The sequence below is a fragment of the Vombatus ursinus genome, unplaced genomic scaffold (assembly GCF_900497805.2).
Source record: "Vombatus ursinus unplaced genomic scaffold, bare-nosed wombat genome assembly UNPS02009132.1, whole genome shotgun sequence".
Lineage (NCBI taxonomy): Eukaryota > Metazoa > Chordata > Mammalia > Diprotodontia > Vombatidae > Vombatus > Vombatus ursinus.
The window spans coordinates 6,867,599-6,889,604 of NW_020948910.1; the positions used below are offsets into that span (position 1 = coordinate 6,867,599).

Below are 22,006 nucleotides of genomic sequence, written 5' to 3' on the forward strand. Positions count from 1 at the left end.
TTTAATCTGTTTCATAGTTTTTAGGAATGGATTTTACAATATGAAATCATTCCAGCAAAAATTCTAGTCGAATGCCGCCTGTGGCAAGCTGATCTTGGAAAGGTGATTAAGGAGTAAAGGTAAGTGAGACCAAAGAGTTTCCACCACATGGAATCAGCCTCCAATCTGTGAGTGTTCATAGCCTAACAAAGCTGGCTTGAGACAGGAGAGTCAGGAATCAAATAGAAGTTTAATTTCAAAGTGAAGGAAGTGGCTTGCAAGCAAGGGCACATATGCCAGAACCCTGACCCTAGTTGGGGGTACCTGAAGCAATGTGGGAATATTTCAATACTTATACCTGTGACTATGCAGTGAGATATAGCTGTGTAATGAGGGATAACAGCAACAATAAGACAAGTTTGATTAATAGCAGAACTTCATGAGTAGGACGTGGTTACAGCAGGTGCTTGTCTGAGCTCAGCAAACACCTGGTGCTGGCCAAGAATGAAGGGGAAGAAAATGCAAACGCATGCTTGAATGAGGGCCTTGGTGGTTGGGAACATAACAAAAGGGGAAGGAGGAAAAAAAAAAAAACTAGGACAGTATACTTAGCCCTAGTCTAGAACCTCAGCTGTTGGCTGCTTCTGGGTCTGTACTAGATGAACCTCAAGGTCACTGGAGGGTTCTGCTGTTCACTCAGGAGCAGGGACTTTCTTCAGATGATCAGGGGTACACACTCAAGTTTGGCAGCTGTGGGAGTAGTCAAAAGGGCATGGTAGGGGCCCTTAGAAATAATGATCGATTGACAATTGTGAGATCCTAGCTAGCCCATTCCATGGTCATCCCCCAAAATTTTCCCAGGCAAAGACATACAGTTTTAGCAGTTCCAAGATTGCAGCACATGCTGTTTTCTACTATTATCTTCATGACAATTTGGACAACTATCTCTGTAATCAAAGTTCAGAACAATGGTCCATTACATTCCCAAGAATTTTTACCTTACATAGCAAAATTTCACTAACCACAACTTAGGGCTTGAATATCTTTCCTGATGTTTCCCTAACAGTTAACATTTCATTTATTCTGTATTTATAAATTAAGAGTACCCATATTCTGGGGTTTCAGACATCCAACAAATACCTGATAGTTGACTCACCCTTAATATGTTGAAGTTACATCTTTAAACCACCCTATACACTTTATAATAGTAAAAATTTTCAAATGAAAATTTACTAGTATATATCATTATTATTATCTGCTTTATAATAAAATATACCTCATGAAATATTTAATAATATTCAAATATCTATTTCATCACATCCTTTTAAAAGCCAAAATCATGTGTGATAGCATCCAAATTAAAAAAAAGTTTTGTTTAACAGCATTTCTGTTACAATGGTCTATCAAATTTCACAATATAAGAAAATTTAGAGATACACTAATAGCACAAACAATAAACTTCAGATGACATAAATAGCATTTCCAAATTATCACATGTAAAAATCATTAATCTTTTTACCTTGGATGTTTTAAAATCACTTTAGACTTATCAGGCATGGAACAATTGCATTCAATTAAAGAAATAATGATAATAAAGTGCTTAATACATCCCAGTCACTATGTTAAGCACTCTGCAATCATTATATCATTTTGATCTCACAACAACCCTAGGAGGTGGGTACCATTATTATTTTTCTCTTTATACACAAGGAAACTGGGCTGAACAGATTTCTTAAGTTCACACAGCTAATAAATTTCTGCAACTGGAACACAATTCAAGTTTCCCTACATTTTTCCAGCATTTTTTCTGATACCTGTAATTGGGAATCTGATCTTGGATGAGAGGGGTTAACAAAATAAGAGGGAGAGGGTCTCTGAACTGGGGGAATCAGAGGGGATTATATGGTTTAATAATCTTGCAAGGAAAGATAAACAAGAGGTTGCTATAAAGTGTAAATTGTTTACCTATTTTTTTTCTTTCTTCACTTTGGAATTACTTCCAAACTAGCTGCCTCCCTTCATTGCCCTAGAACAATTAAGCTATTAATCCTGTCATTTACTTTTAAAACTTTTAGAATTTATTTTTCTTTAAAACAAATTCTAGGTGGTACTCCAAAATTTACTAAGACATTTTAGAACAGAGTGAGTTCCTGGATTACCCTCCAAGACTCAGGATTTCTCCCATGCAACCTTAAAAAGATTAATTTCCAAACTCCTTAATCTACCAAGATATTTTTAGTAGTTCTGCAAACTTTGATTATCTGACTTAATTTCTGCAGTTCCAACACAGATAAAGTTAAAATGACAAGGAAAAAAGATATCTTAAAGGTTTTTTGTCCTTTCTTATAACCTAATCTCCCATGGAAAGCCTAAAGTGGGGATTAGTCCTGCTTATTGGAACACTTGCTTCATCTATGAAAGTTCATTAATCTTTCCCAGTGTTGTCAACTCTCTGGCTACAGCCTTTAGAAGTTTTTTCTGGCTGGATGCATTTTTAAATCTTTCAAGGTATCAGAGTCTAGCTCACAACACAAAGATTTCACAGGCATTTTACATTTTACAAAGACACAGACAAAATGCCAAGACAGAAACAAACAGACATAAACAGTTCTAACAAAGTGTATGGTCATAGTCCATACCCAGGCATGTGTTTACCAGGTTAACAGAGGTATAGAGCTAACTGAATACTCTCTTAGACTGTGGGGGATGGGGGGGGTGAAGCCAGAACAGAACAGGTAAGAGCCTCTTGCTCTGTGGAAGCCAAAGCCATACAAAGCATGCAGGAACAGTTGCTTATGCAAACAGAGAATGCAGAAAGGATATCCTTACCAAAAAGACCTGAGATGAATTGGGTCACCAGAGGGCCCTGGAGTTTTTGTCACAAAGAATGAAGAGCTCTACTAAGTCAGGAGCTTAGAGACTGAAGCAGGAACAAAGGCAAAGGACTCACCAGAGAAGAAGAGGTTGGTTTCCAGAGAAATAAATCTCCTGGTGGCACTTAGTCTGTTCCCACTGGTAATGGAGAGTCCAATGATCCAGTTCCACATCTATACCCACTTCTGATACCAATTAATGTCAACTGGGTGGAACTGACCTCTAATCTGTGGGTGGCCTGAGCCTAACAGAGCAGGCTAGAGACAAGGGAGTAAGGAATCAAAGAGATTAATTTCAAAGTGAGGGAAATGGCTTGCAAGCAAGGACACATGTGCTGAAGCCTACCCCCACTGGGGGGAACAACTTTAATGTAGGCAGATCTCAGTACTTATACCTATGGCTATGCAATTAGCCATAGCCTTGACAATTTGCGATAACAGCAACAATGAGACAAGTTTGATTCATAGCAGGGCTTTATGACATGCGAACTTGTCTGGTGCTTGTCTGAGTTCAGAGAACACCTGGTGATGGTCAAAACAATGCAATAATTATGCAATTTTGCAAGACAGTGAGATCATCCAGAGGTTGAGCTCAAACAATGGTTGTTATGCCAATTCAGGGTGCAACTTGCTTTCTGAGCCTTAGCCCTGGAAAACAGGATGTCTCCTAGTATCTTGACAAGAGGAATGTGGGCTTTTTAGATGAGGGAAGTATACATTCATTTTAGTGAATGATTTGAGGGAAACTGAGGAAGTCACTGTGGAGCTACTTGGCAAAGGGACAAGAGAAGGGGGTTACTACCATCTTCCTCCAACATTTTAGCCTCCTGATTCATCCTTATGTCCATAGCTATACAGGCTAACACCCAGATAGCTTCTGCTCATTAGTGTGTTTTACCCACCACCACCTCGCCTAGGTTTCTAACACACCTTATTAGTAGGAACAACAGCAGCACCACCAAATCAAAGATAGGTAGTATTTACATACCACTTTAAGGTTTACAAAATGCTTTACATATTGTTTGATCATTACAACAGCCTTATGAGATAGGTGCTATCATTATTCTCATTTAACAAATGAGGAAACTGAAACAGCTGAGGTTATGACTTGCCCATGATTATAGAGTTGGTAAGTGTCTAAGGCAGGATTTTAACATAGATCTTTCTAAATTCCAGTTAGATGGAATCCTCCAGGAGAAAAGAGGTAAGGTTTTCTACCTTCTTATCCCTTCTCTACCTCCAGACTTCTTCTTATTCTCACATAAAAACAACCAATGTGACAGGTTAAGTTAATTTGCTAGAAGGCATTATGGAGGGATGCATAATGAGGTGGAGGGCATAAGAACAGATGAAAGTTATAAACATTCTTATAACTTAATCCTAGTTCCCATCATTGTCATCATAAGAATGAGATGAATTAACTAACACCTAATATGATCTAGGATGGAGAAACTTAATAGTGTGCTTTGCATATTGCTCTTTAGAGAACTAGTATTTAAAACTTTACCAACAGGTTCTTTACATAAAATATAAAAGAATGCCTGGGAAATCTGCAATACCTACAAGTAGAACCTTGGAAAAAGCAATGGAACAGCAACAAGAACCCCAGTGGTGTTTGGAAAGTGCAATCACAGAACTGAAGAAAAGAATAAGTACTGAAATTAGAACTCAGTGAAAAACTTGCAAGGGGAATCAGAGGCTTGGGAGAGAAATTGACAGATTTTAGCATTGTAGTAGATATGCTGAAAAGAAAGGAAAAAAATGCCAGTCATTCAACAAGCATTTGCTTGGTCAATACTAGATGCTAAGCCCTAGGTGTCAATGTAATGACAAAACAAGAATTATTAGAACAAAACAAAAGATAATCAAATTGGAAGAAAAAAAAACAGGGTCTCAGCAATCAATGAACCAGACTTGGATTATATAGAACCTTTAGACTGAATTCTATTATAGTAATAAAAAGACAAATCTTTAACTTTTGATTCTCCAACCTCCCCCCACCCCATATCAAAGCAATTGCCAAGTCTTGTCAATTCTACCTCCACAACATCCCCCACAACTAAAGCCTTCTCTTCTTCCATGAGACCATTCACTACTTAAATTTAGAAGCTCTCTCTTGAATTACTGTGATGTGTTCCTTCTTGCCTCAGTTGTCTGTCCCCTCTAATCTACTTACCACATAGCCACCAAAGTGATATATTTTTAAAGCACTGGCTTGACCAGTCACAAATATACTCAAATAAAAATACAAATATTAAAATTAAAAGTGTCCAGGTATTCAGGAAAAGCAACCAGTTCTTAACCATTCCAGTCACTTCACTGTAGCTTCCTTATTAAAAAAAAAATCAGTATCAAAAATTGATCATTAGAGAATCACTTAGATTAAGCAGACTTACTTTTTAACAATATTAATACCATCAAAAAGAGTGACATCTTAAGTCAGATACTGTGTGACTTTGGGCAAGTCATTTTTTTAATTCAGTTTCCTGAACTATAAAATGAGGATAATAATAGTATCTACCTCATCTCAAGTACTGTTGTGAAGATCAGATGAGATATTTGTAAAGTACTTAGCATAATGCCTGGCATATAGTAGATATTATATGAATGCTATTGTTATTGATGATGTTATTGGTATTATCCTTAAGAACTAAGCATGAGCCAGTTTATCACCTTACTAACTCCTTTTTTCTGCAGTAGAACAGCAATTCTGGTAGCACAAGGGCACTGGATTCCAGGGAAAGGGGCAAGAGAGAAGGAGTTTCAGTCAGTTTATCAACCTAGTTTATTAATGGACTACTATGGCTTTAAGGGCCAAATAGGGGAGTAGATATTTTACCTGAGAAAAAATATAGAACAACTATCATCTTTTTAAACAGGAGAATGACCTGGTCAAGCCTATGTTTTTAAATATATATATATATATGTGTGTGTGTGTGTGTGTGTGTGTGTTTGTGTGTGTGTGTGTGTGTGTATATATATATATATATATCTGATAGCTATGGGGTGAGTGGATTAGAGAGGGGAGATAATTGTAGCAAGGAGACTAGTTGGGAAGACATCACAATAATCCAGGGGAAATGGTGAATGGCCTCATGGAAGAAGAGAAGGGTACAGTTATGGGAGAAGTTATGAAGGTAGAATTGATAAGCCTTGGAAATTTCTCTGATATGAGGGTTGGGGAGGTGGGAAAATGAAGAATTGAAGATGACTCTGAGATTGTAAACTGGAATAACAAAGTGGACTGTAGTACCTTTTTTTTAAAAGTTGGGAAATCATGAAGAGAGAGAGTTAATATCCAGAGTGTCCTCTTTTAATAAGCTAAAATTGATGGAAAATCCAGATGAAAATATCTAATAGTTGGAAATTGTTGATTTTGGTCTGCAGTTCAGTGGAGAAAATAGGATTGTATATAGATGTGTAGGAGTCAGATGCATAGAGAAGATATTTGAATCAATGTGAGTTGATGAGATCACCAAAAATATGTATAGAAAGAAGAGGGACCAGGACAGAGCTTAGGTGTACTCCTACAGCAGGTAGAGAATAAGAAATGAATGATGATGTTAAAAAAAAAACAAGAAGGAACAACCAGAAATGTAAGAGAAGAATGAAAAGGATAATCACATAAAGATCATATATGAAATAATATTCAGAGAAGAGGGTGGTTCAGCGGTATAAAAGGCTGTAGAGAGGTCAAGAAAGGTGAGAAGTGATAAAAGGCTTTCAGACTTGGCAATTAAGAAATCAATGGCAACTGTGGAGAGAATGGTTTCATCTGACGCCCAATGTTAGAAGCATATTGTAAGGGGTCTTTAAAAGAGTTGGCTATTACAGTACTAATATTTGGTTTTAAATTATTTATATACAGATTTAATATTTTTATTATAATATTTAATTATTATCTAGACCTCCCCCATTTACTACCATTTATGTAAGTGTTGTTGTTACCTTTTGTTCTGAGGCTTTTGGCCAATCTATTTCAAAGTAGTATTTCTCTTGGGAGAGATGAAGTTGAATAGGGGGTTATTTTTTCTAGTTCTAATAAATAATTTTGATATATAAAATAGAGTGAAAACTGTTTTTATATGATTAGATTTCATTATCCCAAATAACTAAAATTCAACCATTATAAATATTGAAACAAGGGCAGGGAAAATGTGTCTTTTATTTCCTGTTCACAATAAAAGGAACTCAAGTTTCTTGTTTAGGTATTAAACAGAGATTACAAACAATAGATCCACATAGGCTGTGACAAAAATATACAAAAACAAATAAAGAATGAAGTCTTCTAGTCACTTGTAAGAGACAATATATATCTTCAGAATATTCCAACCTCCTGCCAGGAATGATATTAATTATGTACACCTTCACTTTAATTTGAAATTGATCAGTCAAATTCAGTCAAGCTACCACTCAAAAACAGTAGTTATTTCCTTCCTATCTGTTTGTTGGTTAATGGATTGTCTATCATATTTCTACAATATGATCTACATGTCTAGGTAAATTTTTGGGGTATCATGGAAAACCTGTATCATTATCTTTGGGACAAATTTGAAGGCATAATTTTCTTGGGCCAAGAGAGCATTGGGACATTGTAGTAACTTGATGACAGAAAAGGAAAGAAATGTGATGGTGTTTTAATTTTTAAAAAATCTCCTGGTTCCATTTACACAGTATTTTGCTTAAAAAAGAAATCATTGGCTATGGGTCAATTGAAACATGTCTCTGCATGCTAAGTTTACTTGCATTTGATTGAAGACAAATTGCATGGTGTTTTAGAGGCACTCAATTGAGGAACTTGTTTGCATCTTCCAAAGGACTTCCTAAGGAAATTGTTTCAGATAATGGCCTCTCATTTTATGTCAGCAGAATTTCACCCCTTTTGAATTTGACTCCAACAAAACTCTGACTACCTCATTCTGTGCGTAATGGGGTCACCTAAAGATTTGTGGACTCTTTAAAAGATGTAGCTATTTTCTTCAAAAAACAAGAGTCTCAGAATGGGTAAATCCATTGCAAAAATGAATTGCAGATTTGTTACTGTTGTATGCTCTCCTTTATGAAATGTTAAAATACAACATACACAGAGCTCTGGAGATGCTTCCTGAATAACAAGTCTGGGTAAGTTTTTCATTCTTTTAAATGGTATTATTTTCTTCAAAGAAATAGATGGAAAAGAATTTGCAATACTAACAGCCTAGCCCAAGATATTACTTCTTTAACAAAGAATATCTTGATAAAATGAATGCATTGAAGAGTCCATTATAGTTTTCAGGTAACCTACTCAAGAGAAATATATTTATGACATTAGACTGAATTTCAACAGACAGAACCAAGAGATAGGTAGTGTTACTTCCCAGATAATTTTGAAAGTATATTGGCTCGAATCTGCTCTTGACTTTGCTTTGGTAATATAAATTTATCTTCAGGTTTATGTCTGAATTTTAAAAAAAATCTATTGCAAGAAATAAATCAACAAGTATGTTTAATAATCCTACTATGTGCAAGGTAATTTGCTATGCTGTAGAGATACAAAGAGAAAAGTAACAAAAAATAATACTGGTCTTCAGGAAATGATGATCTAGGGGACATATCATGTGTTTGTATGTAGGTATGTATACGTGTACTCATATAGAAAAAGAAATAAAGTGATATTGGGGAGAAGGCACTATCATTGGAGTAATGAGAATCAGATAAGGCCTTGTGTACAAACTGATGCTTGAGCTGAGACTTTAAGAAAAATAGTAATTCTAAAAGATGGAGTTGAGAAAGGAGTATATTCCCAATGTGGGAACTATCTGTTTAATGGCTTGGAGATGGGAGATAAAGTGATGAATGTGAGAAACTACAAAAAAAAAAGCTTGTTTTACTGGACCTCAAAATGTGTGGAGGAGAAAATGTGCAATACTTCTAGGAAGATTGAATTGGGTCTGGAAGGACTTTAAAGTTAAAAATAGGAGTTTCTACATTTGATCCTTGAGGTAATAGAAAACCACTGGATTTTATCAGATGTGATAGTCATATTTGCACTAGAGAAAAGTCTGTCAGTTTTTTGAGGAATGGACTAGAATAAGGAGAGACTTGAAACTGGGAGAACAATTACAAGTCTGTTGTAAAATAGTTCAGACAAGATATTATGAGAGCCTGTGCTAGAGCTGTGGCTGTGTGATTGGATAGAATGGGTGACATATGTGAAAGACGTTATGGAGATAGAGATGATAATATTTGGCAACTGAGTATAAAAGTATGTGAGCTGAAATGAGAGTGAGAAAGCAAAGTTGTAACCTGTGTGGTTAGAATAGGGTTTGTTTTTGTTTTTGAAAGAGAAGGGAGATAATGAGTTCATTTTTGTACATTATCTATCTGAAATGCCTATATGACATACAAGTTTAAATAGCTGATAGTTGGTAAATGATACAGAATTGGAATTCAGGAGGCAGATTGGAGATGGTTGTGATAATTCTTGGAATGATAAGCATAAAGATAATTAAACCTATGTAAGCTGATGAAGTCACCAAGAGAATATGTAGAGAATAGAGAAGAGGGCCTAGGACAAAGGCTGACAATGCATCCACAGGTGGGCATCAGGTCCAAGATGATGATCAAGCCATATAAAAACACTAGTCAATTACTATAGAGTTTGCAGGCTCAAATAATATTCCTATTTTCCACATGTGTAAGAAGAGATCTTTGTAGCTTCTACAATAAAATGAAAACTCCTGTGTTTGGCATTGGAGTCCTTCACAACCTATCTTCAGTTTACCTTCCCAGATCTTTACACACCATTCCTGTCACATATTATACATTCCAGTCAAAATGGCCTACTTTTTGTTCCTTATTAAAAGGATTTTGACTTCCATCTTCATAGCTTTGCAGAAAACGAACCACATGCCTAGAGTGTACTCAATCTTCACCTCTACCTCTGAGAATCCTTAATATCATCCATTGCTCACCCCATCTACTAATTCCCTTGAAATGATTCCATATTTATGTATATGTTCATGCTTTGTTTCTTTTGAATGGTTTTGGTTTTGTATTCCCAGTGCCTTGCAAATGCTCATTGATGAATTGATTGATTATTTTTAAATTACTTCTTCCTCAAGGCAAAATTACTAATGAATTACATGAAATATGGTGAGTTGCAAGGGGAAAAAGATCTTCAGAACATTTTTCATAAGAAAGAACACAGACTAACTCAAGAAGCAAAAAAATAGAGTGTTAATGAATGATAAAGGAAATAGAAAAAAGGAAAAAATAAAATATTTTGATAAACACATCTTAAATTATAATTTCCACTGTTTTAGTATTCTAATGTAATTGTATAAAGATTGGGAGTGAATTATAAAATGAAGAAAAGGCCTAATATACTCCATTAAATAGTTCTTCCTTTGTGTGTGTGTGTGTGTGTGTGTGTGTGTGTGTGAGATTGGGCAATTCATAATTTGGAATTTATTACTCTGAAGCATTGTTTAACACTTTTCACAATAAAATAGAATTCAGTTTAATACAGGTCCATCATAGATCCCATTCAAGAAGATTTTATTACTGATACCAAAAGAATATGTTTATAAACTAGACTCAAGTTTCCACACCATGGATCTGAAAAATGGTTTGTAGTTGTCATTTATTGTGTGACATATTCAACTATGCAATTAAATTCAATAGACCTATTATAAACTAAATTAAGCACTACTGTGCATAAACACTGATGCTAGCCACTGTAGATTTAAAGACAGATATAACAATCCATCTTACCCTCTGGAGTTTACAGTATAAAGATATGTGTGTAGGGAGGGGTGGGGGTGGAGGATAGAATTATATTCAGACAATTGTAATAGAATAGAGAATGGAATAAGTGCAAAGGAGAGGGCTAACAAAACTGATTTGAGTTTAGAGTTTATTCCAACCAAGGGGAATGGTAGGAGTAATATAATTATAAAGGATATTGAATAAATTGGATTATATGACCAGCATCCCTAAAGATCCCAAAAGGCCACAACAATTGGCCAAATCCAGGATGAAATTTAATAGATATAAAAATAATCTCTGATAATTTCATTTTTAGAAAAGGACTCAGCAATTATTTCAATTCATTCAAGAAAGGAATCCTCTAAATACCTAAGTGAGTCTTCATTTGGGTTCAAAAACTAAACTGCAAAAGAACAATATAAAGTAGTTATGGTTATGTTGCTTTAATTTGAAAAAGGTCTGAGGGTTTTGGTGAATGGAAATTTCAACATTAGCATGTTGTTGTTTCATAGCAATATAAGATATGATAGCCAGTGAAGTTAATTATATTTCAGACTTCATTGAAAGAAGACAATTACTCAGAACAAGGAAAGTGATAGTATCTTGATCAAACCACATCTGCAGCATTGTGTTCAGTTTTGGTTGTTGAATTTTAGTAAAGACACTGATAGTCTGGACAGAACCCAGAAAATTTTAGACTTTGCAATGTAGAGCCTCAAGGTCATGCCATATTAGGGCTATTTGAGAAACTAAGGCTGTTTAAATTGGAGAAGAGAATGCTTTGCAGAGGAATAGAGATTGGTACAACATCTGTTTTCAAAGAGTTATTGTTTAGAAGTGGGATTAACTTTGCTCTTTTTCCCAAAGACTAAACCAGAAATAATGAGTAAAAGATGCAGAGAGTTTTAGGTTTAGAGCAATGGAAAAACTTCCTGATACATAGAGGTACTCATACAAGGGTTGGATTAACTTAGGAAGTAGTAGTTCTTCCTTAACTAGAAGTATTCATGCTATATGCTTATTTATTTTTGATAACATTTTATTTTCCCCAGTTACATGTAAAGATAATTAAAAAAAAAGAGTTCCATTTTTTCTCTCTCCATCCCTTTCCTTTCTCCTTGCTGAGATAGTAAGCAATTTGATCTAGGTTATACATGTTCAATCTTGCAAAACATATTACCGTATTAGTTATGTTTTGAAAGAAGACATAGACCCAAAAGAAACAAAGCCACAAAAATACAGACAGAGAAAAATAGTATATTTCACTCTGCATTCAGATTCCATCAGTTCTTTCTCTGGAGGTGGATAGCATTTTTCCTCATGAGTCCTTTGGAATAGTCTTGGATCGCTGTATTGCTGAGAATAGCTAAGTTATTCACAGTTGATCATTGTACAGCATTGCTGTTACTATGTACAGTGTTCTCCTGGTTCTACTCAATTCACTTTGCATCAGTTCATACAAGTTGTTCTAGGCTTTTCTGAAATCAGTCTGCCCATTATTTCTTATAGCACAGTAATATTCCATTACAATCATATACCACAACTTATTCCATTATTCCCCAATTGAGGGACATCCCCTCAATTTCTAATTCTTTGACACTACCAAAAAGATGCTATAAATATTTTTGTACAAATAGGTTTTTTCCCCTTTTTCCATCTATTTGGGATACAGACCTCATAGTGGTATTGCTGAATCAAAGGGTATGCCCAATTTTATAGCCTTTGGGGTATAGTTATATAATTATTGAGGATATTAAAGAATATGTTTCTGTTCAGCTGTGAGTTTAACTATTGGCCTTTCAGGTTCCTTCCATCTAGATTCCATATGATGAAAATGAATTTTTAATTCAACTAAATTTATATCTTAAAAATTACAAAGCACCAATGATGTGTGATGCACACTTCTTAGGCACTAAATGAGCACAAAGTTTAGATAAGATGACTCTCAGAACTATTTATATAGCCATAGTCTCTGTCCTGACTTCAAATCCTATATCATCAATTATCTTTTGGGCATCTAGTACTGGTTATCCCAAAGGCACCTTAAATTGAACTGTTCAAAGAGAACCTACCCCTCTTCCAAATTTCCATTTTTCTTTTAAGGATATTACCATTATCTAGTTACTCAAGTTTGTAGTACCAGAGTTATCCTAGATTCTTTAGTCTTACTCATTCCATATATCTATTCCATTGCCAAGCCTTCATTGATACAATGTCTCTCACATCTGACCTATTCTCTCCAAGCAGTTATAAACCTAGTTCAGGCCATCATCATCATCTCTTGCCTAAACTATTACAATAATCTTATAATTAGTCTCTTTGGCCTGAAATTTACCCCTTCTCAAATTCATCCATTATGCAATTAACAAATGGACAGATCCAAAGTGAAGATATGACCATGTCAATTTCTATCTTCTTCCCTACTCAATAAATGACACTGGCTTCCTATTACCCCTAGGATCATATATAAACTTCTCTGTCCTTAAAATTTCTTCATGAACTCATCCCATCTTACCTTTATAGCCCATTCACATGTTTTATATTTCAGCAAAAATGGCCTTCATCTCCTATTTCCATACTATTGCAGTGGCTGGAATGGGCACCCTCCTTATCTCTGCTTCTTGCAATTCCTAATTTCCTTCAACCTGATATTAAGAACTACATTCTACTTGAGATCTTTTCTGAAAGCTCCCCAATACTACAGTCTTTTACCTCCCCTCTCCACCCATGTTAATCCTGTATCTGCTGTATATGTGTTTTATCTATACTTAGGTAGATCCAATGGAATCTACACATTAGAATGTGAGCTGCTTGAGAAGATTACAGTGATTTTCTTTTAACTCCATTATCCAATATAATATTCATGATCTATGACATTTACATTTATTCACAACCTGTTGATCAACCTTTCCATTATTCTTACCCTTTTCTAATCTTTACATACTCTAAGATCCAGATAGCCTGGTCTATTACATCTCCCATCTCTGTGCCTCTGAATAGGATTCACTCAGGATCTAATTGATTGGACAACAACAGGTCCCTGCCCAAGAAACATTTAATGATTACTTTTTGGGCCCTATTGGCTCAGAGTGAAAATAAATAGTAACTCTTTCTCTTTTGGCCAGCAACCCTGAGGGTCTTTTCCTCCCAGTTTTGATTGTTTTTAAAGGGACCATCCCTTGACTCACTTCTTAAAAAGGCCTATTCATTGAGTAGGTGTTGCCTTACTCAAAGTGAGCACCTGAAATGATCTTAGCAAAGGGCCAGCATCTCCCATTGCATCCTGAGCCATCTCCAGCTTTCCTGATGAATATCTGGCCACCAGACCCAGATGGTTCTGGAGGAGAAAGTGAAGCTGGTGACCTTGCACAGCCTTCCCTCACTCAAATCAAAGTCAATTGTAAATTATGTCATCATCTCCCTGATGTCATAGTCTTCTCTGAGAACGAAGGACAAACAAAACAACAATAATCCTAGTGTTTGTACCAGTCTGCTACCTCACTATCTGTCTCTTGGTTCTCTTGGTGTCCTTCAAGACTCAGTTCTAATGTCAACTGCTACAAGAAAACCCAACTTTTAATGCCTTCTACATTCATATTACCTTCCATCTACTTTGTGTATTTACCTAGTTATTTACAAGTTGTCTTGCCCATAAGTTCCTAGACTTCGAATTAGGAAGACCTGGATTGACATCTCAACTCTGACATTTTTATGACCTTGGAAATCAACTTTTGTGAGAAGGTTTCATTAGTAAAATGTGCCCAACTCAAAAGATTGTTATGCAACTCCAATGAGATGATCTATGTAAATATAATCTTTGCAATACTTCAAAGTTCACCATTAACATCTACTGTTATTATTGATCATGGCAGTAATTCTCTTTTTCTTTAATTTTTCTTGGTTTACTATGAAAGGCAGCTAGGTGGTGCAGTAGATAGAATGCTAGTCCTGGAGTCAGGAAGACCTGAGTTCAAATTTGAGCTCAGACACTTACTAGCTTTGTAACCCTGGATGAGTCACTTAACCCCATTTTCTTCATTTCTCTAAAATGAGCTGGAGAGGGAAATTCAAAGTATTCCAGTATCTTTGCCAAGAAAATTCCAAGTACAGTCATGAAGAGTTGGACACAACTTAAATGATGGAACAACAGCAACATGCCATTAATTCTCCTTTTCTTTATTATTTTTTTTTGGTTCATCAGGAAGCAGAAATGATTCAAAGGCTGGTAACTAAGGACGTATGAGGAGGCAAATTCAACCTTTACTGAGCGGTTCAAGAGGGGTATGAAAACACCTGTGAAGGCCCTTACTGCAGAGTTATCTCTAGCAAATCAGATAGAATAGGATGAAGTTTGAAACTAGGGAATTGGATCTAAGGCTTAATATTCTTCCCCTTCACCATCTGAGATAGCCATCCCATATGACAAAGAATATTTTTAAAAGAGGGGAAAAAGAAATAAAATGAGGAAAAAGAGAATAAAATCAGCAAACTGATATACTGAAAAAATATGAAAAACATATCTAATTTCCCACTCTTTTGACCTCCTACTTATGTGCATCTATGTGTGTTATTTTATTGATCTTTGGGGCCATGTTTATTATTTATAATCATATAACATTTTCCTTTATATCCACGTACCACAATTTGTTTTTCTATTCCCTGATCAATAGGCATCAACTATATTTCTGACTCTTTGCTAACACAATAAGTATTGCTATAAATGTTTGGTGTATATAAAGACTTCTTATCAATGAATTTCTTGTGATATATATCTAGGAATGGAATCTCTAGGTCAAATGTGAAGGACATTTATTCACTTTATTTGTATAATTCCAAATAGCTTTTCAAAATGGTTGTTCTGATTGACACTTTGAAAAAGAGAGTAGTGTACCTAGCCTCTTTCCCCTAACCCCTCCAAAATTGACTATCCTCATCTTTTGGCATCCTTTCCTATTTCCTGGGTAAAAAAATTGAAAGTTAAGAGTTATTTTGATTTGCATTTATATTATTACTAACAATTTGGATATTTCCTTCATATAGTTATTATTTATAGTATGCAATTTTTTTGGAAAACCTCTTCATGTCCTTTTTTGCCCACTCATATATTGAGGAATGGATTTTTGGTGTGTGTGTGTGTGTGTGTATGTGTGTGTGTGTATGTGTGTACACATGCATGCACATGGTGTGTATCTGTACACACATGCATACATATAAAACATACATGTGAATTGCATTGTTCTGACCAATTCTATAAAGTATCACTTTGAAAATTTGATAGTTACATCACTAAAATTATAAATTAGCTGTCCAAGGATCTCCAAGTCGTTTGACTTGAGGGAAAAAAAGCACTTAAAAGAGCCACAATAATTCAGATAAGAAATGGTTTGGGCTTGAAATAGGGTGGTAGGAGTAAGAATGGATAAAAGATTGATATCAGAAATATTGTGAAGGTAGAATGAATATGACTGTGAAACCAATTGAATTGTTGTAAGATAGAATTAAGAACTGAAAATGAATGCAAAGTAGAAAATCCAGGTGAGGGGAAGTATGGAACTACTTCGACAGAAATAGGGAAATTAGAATGGGGGGGTATGTTTAGGGAAGAAAAATAATAAATTGTTTTGGACATGTTGAATTTTAAGTGTCTGTGAGACATCCAGTAGACAGTTGTCAGTATGGAGAGTCTTTTAAGATGAGGATTTGCATATGTAGATCTGGAAGTACTCAATCCAGAAATGAAAATTGAATTCAAGGACATTGATAAAGTCACCAAGAATGAGTATAGGGACATAAAAGAGCATATTATAGTTGGCTAAGACCTTTCCCCTATACACATTTATAAAATGTATAACCTTGTTTTCTCTAATATTTTCAACCTTTGAGCTTTTTTAATATTTAGATAAATAATCCCTGTGGAATTTCTTGTGGTAAATAGTTACAAATATAAGGTATGTATGTTATAAATCTATTCTCATTTTCCTCCAATATGTTATCTAGTTTCCTTGGAACTTTTCACTGTTATGAAAGTTTTTTTCCTAATTATTTTCTTCTGAGATAATAAAACACTAGGTATTTTAAAGTTTCATATTTTTTCTATTTTACCCAATATGGAATATTTAAGTTCTGCTTTATGATATACCTTGAAAATGGTAATAGTACACAACTTTCTTTTATATTTTTATTTTCTCTCTCTCTTTGATATGTTGACTTTATATTCTTCCACAATAATTTTGTCTAATTATATAATGTACTCCTTGGCCTTTTAAGTGGGAAAAATTACAAAGTACAGTATATTGAATAACTTTTCAATGGTTTTGGTTCCATTTTTTTCTGTAAAACTACTTCATAATTTTATTTATACAGCTACTAGGTATGTCTTGGTATATTAACTTCCACTTATTTAATGTACTATTTCTGTTCTTTTAAATGATGTCTTCTTTGACTAATTTTTCCTGGTTTTATTATTCACTTCTTTATTATTCTATCATTTTTCTGAAATGTTTTCTGGATTAATTTTTTTTGTTGATTTTTAAGCAAACTATCATATCCACCAAGAGAGGTGTTTTCCCCTTGTCTTTGACCATACTTATTTCCTTTAATTTTCTTGTCTTATTGCTATAACAAACGTTTCTAATACTATGACCAAATAAAAGTAATACTGGTTAATCTTGCCTTAATCTGATCTTATTTAAAAAAAAGTTTTCAGTCTTTTTCCTTTACACATAAGGCTAATTTATGGTTTTATATAAATATGTTTTATTGAATGAAATTAATATATTTTCATTCCTTTGCTTTTTAATATTTTAAACATAAATGTAGAGTGAGTGAGGTAAACAGGTGGTGCTGGATGGTAATCCTAAAAGGGTTGGTGGGGCCCTGGTATTGGTTTTTTTTTGCCCTTCTCAGTCTAGTGTAGCCTGGCCTGGGATCCTCTACCCTCCCCCAGCCAATTGTCCACTGCCCAACCACAACTTACCAACATAAGCCAGGATCCAGACACTGGACATGAATGAGAATTGACACATTATTTATTTGTTAGATTATTAATTCCTGAATCTCATGAACCTATATAATCCTTTCTACCAACATTTTGAAGAAAAAGACAGATTTTTTTTTTAAAAGAAGCATACACATTTTTTTTCTCTATGAAGACACAATTTTATTTTATAACTTTGGCTTTTTCCATTTTCCAAAATGAACCTATTTACAACTTGAAACAATGAGGAGATGGCACCAATGAGAGTGTACTTATGGGAAAAAGCAATGAATCTAGAGAGTTGGTGCCTATTAAAAGAATGAAAAAGGAAATTCTATTCTTGGAATGAATGCATGAGCTTCAGAAAAGTTAGGTCTTGGAACAAACTGAATCATTCCAGTGTGATGAAGTTGAAAGAAGTTATCACAGAAAATGAACACCTTTATTTTGTGTTTGAATACATGAAGGAAAACCTCTATCAGTTAATGAAGGACAGAAACAAATTGTTCCCTGAGTCAGTCATCAGAGACATTATTTATCAATTGCAAGGACTAGCTTTTATCCATAAGCATGACTTTTTCCATAGAGATATGAAGCCAGAAAATTTGCTTTATATAGGTCCAGAACTTGTGAAAATTGCTGATTTTGGCCTTGCAAGATAATTAAGATCACAACCACCATACACTGATTATGTATCCAGCAGGTGGTATTGTGCCTCTGAAGTTTTGTAAAATCTTCCATATGGAGTCCCCCCATTTATGTGTGGGCTGTTGGCAGCATAATAGCTGAACTACATATACTGAGATCTTTTTTCCCAGGGATAAGTGAGGTAGATGAAATCTTCAAAATTTGCCAAGTTTAAGGGACTCCAAGAAAAAAAAAAGTGATTGACCAGAAGGGCATGAGCTTGCATCTTCTGTAAATTTCTGCTTTTCACAATATGTTCCCACAAATTTGAAAATTCTAATTCCCAATGCAAGTAGTGAAGCTTATACAACTTATGGGTGGTATGCTGAATTTGGTATCCCCTCAAAATGGCCAACAGCAAGCCAAACTTTGAAATATCTACATTTTCAAATCGGGCAAATATTAGGCCATTCTCCACAGTATTTGGAACCAAAGCAATCTCTGAATAAACAACTTCAGCCAATACAGTCAAAACAATTCTTTGTTGAATTAGAACTTACACTTCTACCAGATGACCAGACTTAGTCACATCCCCAACAACAAAAAAAAATAGTTATCAGCCACTATAAGAAATTCATCTTCTAACAAATTTGTCTGCCCAGCAGCCTTGAAAGTGACAGCCTCACCAAAACTTTCAAGAATAATTATTTCCAAGTATCATCAAAAAATTGACACTTAAGCATAATGTTGTGTAGTAGATCATAAAAATTGTAGAAGGCACTGAGTGTTAGAGACTGGAGATAGCTGGGAAGATATTGAAGACTCTGACTTTGGAGTCTAATATTCCAAGTAGCCCAGCATATCTGTTCCAAAAGAAAGGAAGGAAAAAAAATTTGACCTTTAGTGTACCAGAACCCATACCCTCAGGCTCCTATCAGTCTGGAGGGGAAAACAAGACATGGCCTGCTTACCTTAAAAATTGATGATGGGGAGAGGATTCTGGGAAGATGGCAGAGTAGGAAAGAAAATTCCAAGCTCTCCAGATTTCCTTCACAAACAAGACAAAATAGTGTCTTAGGGTCAACATAGAGTGATAAAAATAAACAAGAGTTGGGTCAGAACAGTGGTCCTCCTGGGACAACCAGAGGAGATCTGAAGAAAGATCCCAGGACAGAGGTTCCCAAGTGAAGTGTAAACACTTTCAGGCTAGCTCTACTGAACGAGCAAGCAGCAAGCCCTGGAAGCAGCTGGGGTTGGGAGGTAGCCTTGACCTCAACAACAGGAATCTTCAGTTACTGGACAGCGTGGGGAGTTGGGCATATGAGTGGGGGAAGATTGAGGGAGCCTCTGCTGATAAGGGACACCAGGCACAGCTTTGCTCCTGAAATGTGATCCTGGACAAGAAGGAATCACAGTAGGGTGGGGATGCTACTGGCTGTGGGCACTTACAGGAGAAATGAGTTCTTGGTGTTGGTTCCAGGCCAGAGGGGAAAAATGAAGGTCCTAGCCACTGGAAATTTTTCAGGGAGCAAGAGCATTTGTAGCATAGTGTGCTGGGTGGAGGGGGTGGGAGAGGGGAGCAACCTGTGGCTTGGAGGGAGAAAGGAGTGCAGAGTTTGGGTCCAGGACAAAGCTAAAAAAAACCATAACAATAAGAAGAACTTGAGGCCAGAGGCACTGTTCCCCATACCCCAGGATTAGAGGTGATTATAATAATAAGCTGCTAAAAAAATGAGCAGGCAAAGGAGAAAAAAACCAACAATAGATAGTTACTGTAGGAATAGGGAAGATGAAGGATCATCTTCAGAGGAAGATGCTGCAGCCAAAAAAAAGTGTCTCCTACCCCAAAGAGTAAAATCAAATGGTCACCTGCCCCAAAAGATTTTATAGAACTCAAGAAGGGTTCAAAAATAAAAAAGAGAGATTGAGGAATTATTTTTAAAGTAAGAACAATCCAAGAAAAACAAGAAGATCATGAAAATAAAATCAACCAACTGGTAAAGGAGATACAGAATTTTGAGGAAGAAAATGACTCCTTGAAAATTAGAATTGGGCAAGGAGAAGCCAGCAAAGTTATGAGACCAAGAAATGGGGTAGAATTGAGTATAACATGATTCTAAAGAGCAAAATGATGTACTAAAAAGTAAAAAGAGTAGTTATCTCAAATAAATGAGGTGCTAGAGGAAGAATTGATATAGAGGAATTAGATAGGGGAGGAGAGAAGGTAGTTCTTGAACCCTATTGTCATATATATAGACAGAGAGAGAGAGAGAGAGAGAGAGAGAGAGAGAGAAAGAAAGTCTTCCAAATTCAGAAAGAAATGAGAGCAAGGGGATAGAGGGGGAAAGGATAAGGGATGGATAGAGAATAGGAGGAGGGATATAGAAGGTTATGTAGATTAACAGTAATGGGATAAAGAAGGAACAACATATATTTAGAAAGGTATAAAATCTAAATTCAGAAAGAAATAAGAGAGCAAGTGGATAGAGTAGAGGGAGAGGAGAATGGGAAGGATTCTTGGAAGGGAGTAGGCTAAGGAATAGGAAGGCAAGGGAGTGGGTAGAAGTAAAGTAGAGGAGTTAGGAGGGATAGGTATAGGTGAGAAGGATAGTGACAAAAATAGGAGGAAAATATACAAGTAACTATAGTTTAAAAAGTGAATAGGTTAAGTTTGTCCACAAAACGGAAACTGAGAGATTAAAAATGTGAATTCAACAATATGTTGCTTTTAGGAAATGCTATAAAAATGAGAGATACACACAAACATAAAGGTCAGGAGTAGTATTTACTATGTAAAACATCAGGGATAGTAATCATTTATGTAGATAGATAGATCAATTGATCAATACATATAGATATATAGATAGCTATATCTATCGATCAATTGATCTATCTATATCTAGCCTCTCTCTGTCTGTCTGTCCATCCATGCTTAATCATACCTTGTTGGGGGGGGAAGGGGAGAAATAAAGTAAAAAAGTGCACAGCAGAAGACAAAAGAAAACATATAAGGAAGCAAAGATGGACAGCTTTGAAAAATAATGTGTAATATTTATTACATAGGTTTTCTTGAAATAGAAATTAATTGCTTTATATTGAATCCTCACTTATGTTCTGTTATGTGTACATGGCAATGCTTTTTTCTTTTCTTATCTTGTATTTAAGTTTAAAATAAATTCAAATATAATGAAAAAAAAGGACTGTGACTTGTCATCTAGTTCAGCTGCCAAATGGTGCTACTTGAGACAATCAAGATATCTTCCAGCTCTACTAAGGACAGAGGGTTTTAATGATGTCCTTGCAGTTCTGAAGCTTCCCTTCCCCCTTAACTGGCTGGCTACCTGAGTTCTCGAGGTCCTGGAACACACCAAAATGACCAAAATCTGTGTACATTTTGAAAGGAAATTATTTTTCTGCTGCAAAGAGACAACACTCTTATGAACCATAGGCATTAAATAAAGTGAGTGTTTGTAAAGTTAAAAAAATATAAATATGTACTTTATTTTACAGAAAGTATTGTATAAGTAGGAAAACTTGAACGTAGGTCCTCTGACCCCAGAGATGGTGTACTTTCTATTACACCACTGTACTTCTCTGTTTATCTTTATGTTAAATTTGTCATTTACTAATAGAGAGACATTCAAGTTTATATCCAGTGATGTCCCACTATTGAAATCTTTTGGCATACACCTTGCCCTTTTATTGACCCTCCATATGCCTCTCCTACTGCTCTCACTAGGCAAACTGTCCTCCTGTTTCAGTGTTCTGAGGAGATGAAAACTAAGCTTCATCATCACTCAAA

General features: G+C 35.4%; 2 pseudogenes; one reads left to right on the forward strand and one right to left on the reverse strand.

The window, feature by feature from the left end:
• Positions 1 to 17,608, reverse strand: part of LOC114034837 — a 55,063-nt pseudogene extending 37,455 nt beyond the window's left edge.
• A 186-nt stretch (positions 17,609 to 17,794) lies between these two features.
• Positions 17,795 to 18,789, forward strand: LOC114034838 (annotated as a pseudogene).
• The last annotated feature ends 3,217 nt before the right edge of the window (positions 18,790 to 22,006 follow it).